This window comes from Leucoraja erinacea, chromosome 30, assembly GCF_028641065.1.
Source record: "Leucoraja erinacea ecotype New England chromosome 30, Leri_hhj_1, whole genome shotgun sequence".
Classification (NCBI taxonomy): Eukaryota; Metazoa; Chordata; class Chondrichthyes; order Rajiformes; family Rajidae; genus Leucoraja; species Leucoraja erinaceus.
The window spans coordinates 5,743,334-5,746,612 of NC_073406.1; positions in this window are offsets into that span (position 1 = coordinate 5,743,334).

Here is a 3,279-nt window from a genome sequence, read left to right on the forward strand (position 1 = left end):
AAAATGCTGGAGTAACTCAGCTGGTCTCAGCCCCTACTTGGACTTGTACGGGTGTCCCAGAGAGAAGGTGAGGAAAGAGTGTTGCTAAGCACCGCGCTGTCATGCCTTTTCCAGGTTATTATTGTCACGTGTTCAGAGGTACAATGAAAAGTTTTTGTTTCCATGATATGCAATCAGAGGAAATGATACATGAATACATAGAAACATAGAAAATAGGTGCAGTAGTAGGCCATTCGGCCCTTCTAGCCTGCACCGCCATTCAATATGATCATGGCAATACAATCTAGATGTTCACAGTGCACGGATAAAGAGTACAAGATATAACATTGAAGTCCAATTAAAGAAAGTTAAACAATCTCCAATTAGGTAGTTGGAAAATCAGGATTGCACTCCAGTTGGTGATAGGATCGTTCAGTTGCCTGATAACATTTGGGAAGAAACTGTCCCTAAATCTGGAGGTGTGTGTTTGCAAACTTCTGTAACTCTTGCCTGATCGGAGAGGGGAGAGGAGGGAGTGACCAGGATGTGACTGCTCCTTGACTATTCTGCTGGCTTTGCCGAGGCAGTATGGAGTGTAGATGGAGTCCATGGAAGGGAGGTTGGTTTGCGTATGGTCTGGGCTACGTCCACAACCCTGTGCAATTTCTTGCGGTCTTCGATGGAGCTCTTCCCAAACCATGCTGTGATGCATCCCGATAAAATGCTTTCTCTGGCACATCTGTGGAAGTTGGTGAGGGTTGTTGGGGACATGCCAACCCTCCTGAGCCCTCTAAGGAAGTAGACGCGTTTGTATGTTTTCTTGGCCATAGATTCAATGTGGCTGGTCCAGGACTAATTGATGGTGAGTTTTATTCCTCAGAACTTGCAGCTTTCAACCATCTCTCTTTCGGTGCCATCAATATATACCAGGGAGTGTGTTTGGTGCCATCAACTCTTTCGGTGCCATCAATATATACCAGTGAGTGTGTTTGGTGTCACTTCCTGAAGTCAATCACAATCTACTTTGCCTTGCTGAATTTGAGGGAGAGTTGTTGTTTTCGCACCAAGTTACACAAGGTTCTCAGTCTCCATCCTTTAATAATAATAATAATAATCTTATTTATATAGCACATTTTTAGTCAACTTGCATTGACCCCAAAGTGCTTCACATAATTACATTACATTTACACACAGGCAAAGGTGGGTGAAGTGTCTTGCCCCAAGGACACAACGACAGTATGCACTCCAAGCGGGATTCGAACCGGCTACCTTCCGGTCGCCAGCTGAACACTTAGCCCATTGGGCCATCTGTCGCCCATTTACTCGGTCTTAGAGGGTGATCTAGAGAGATTCCTCTGACGTTACAGTTCAGTTTCAGTTTAGTTTATTGTCATGTGTACCAAGGTACAGTGAAAAGCTTTTGCTGCATGCTAACCAGTCAGTGGAGAGACAATACATGATTACAATTGAGCAATTCACAGTCCACAGTCCACAGATTTAAAAGCGTGGAGCGATTGTAATGTACTGTATGATTGCAGAGCCGTTTCTGTGACTCTGCTGGGTTGGGCACCATGGGTCGTTTTCTTTGAGGGGAGATGTAATTCATTTCACTTGCACTTTTTGTGCAATGTGACAAATAAACCGTTATATTGTATTGTATTGTAATTGAACTGTTGAAAAAATCTAAGTAGCCTAGATAGGATGAATCAGAAGGACATGTTTCCTTTTTGACAGAGAAGTAAAAAAGAAAGATTTAAGGAAGCTGGTAGAAAGATTTACTCAGATGGTGGTAGGGTCTGGAACTCGCTGGTAGGGTGTTACCACATTTCTGTGGACTTGAAGGGCAGTGTGGAGTCATGGACCCCTTGGGATTAGGTTAGGATTAGACTGAAGAAAGGTCTTGACATGACACATCACCTATTCCTTTTCTCCAGAGATGCTGCTCGACCTGCTGAGTTACTCCAGTTTTTTGTGTCTATTTTGGGATTAGGTTAGGTAGCAACGTTACAATAGCACAGTCACAGCGGGCTGCATGGCCTCCTGTATTATTAATGTTTTGTCATTACATGAAAGAGTGGTGAAATTTGTTAATGGGTGCAAATTGCAATTGATCCCACATTACTTGTTATTTGTAAATCTCAGTTTAATAGTTTTCTTTGAACAGTTTTTTTGCAGTAAAGGGTGCGGGCCAATAAAGCTGGAGCATACAGACACAAGGAACCGCACATATATATATATGCCATTTATTGTCACTATACATGTACAGTGAAATTGAAAGCTGCTCGTTCTCAGTGCATACATATATGCATATATGTGCATACATATATACATATATACATCTCCTGTAGAAACAAGTAACTGCAGATACTAGTTTACAAAAAAAGAAATAAAGTGCCGGAGTAACTCAGCAAGTCAGGCAGTATCTCTGGAGAACATGGAAAGATGACGTTTGGGGTCTGGATTGAAGAAGAATCCCGACCCAAAACGTCACCAGTTCATGTTCTCCAGAGATGCTGCCTGGCCTGCAATGTGTTTCGGCGGATCTCCTGACTTTCTCTAGTGGCACAAGGTTATTCTTTCAGTCAGACTCGTCTCAACTCAGACTCTGGCACAGGGACATTGGAACTCAGGAGAGGCAAGGAACTGCAGATGCTGGAATCTTGAGCAAAGCACAAAGTGCTGGAGGACCTCAGCGGGTCAGGCAGCATCTGTGGAGGGAATGGATGGGCGAGAGTTCCCGCTGATGTCGTCCAATAAATTGGAGCGTAGATCAGTGGTGATTTCATTGTAGGTATGGCAGGCTGGAATAACTACTTACATGGTCTCAACTTCCAACATTCCACTGTGTCCCATTGATCCTGCTGTTAAAAATAACTATGGGCAGCAGCTGGAAAATTTCCCGTTGGATTTGGAGATGTAGTGTTCTCTAGATTAAGTAAAGGCGTGTGTGTGTACAAGGAATTGCAGGTGCTGATTTACACAAAAAAAGACACAGAGTGCTGGAGTAACTCAGCGGGACAGGATAGGAGAACGTGGATGGTGCCCTGACCCACCGAGTTACTCCAGTACTTTGTGTCTTTCTTTTAATCAAAATCGTGACTGGTTAACACACCCACAGTGGGATCAGGACCCTCACCGCAGTCTGTGGTTGTTTGGTAACGTGGTGGGAAAGTGATCATGAGAGGGTAGGTGTGTGGGGATGGGTCTTGCTGTTCACTGTGTGTACGTGAGCCGGGTCAGCCGCCCGTTTCCCCCGAGAAGAGAGGAGGGGCCGGCCTGTTTAAAGCGAAGCGAAGCGTT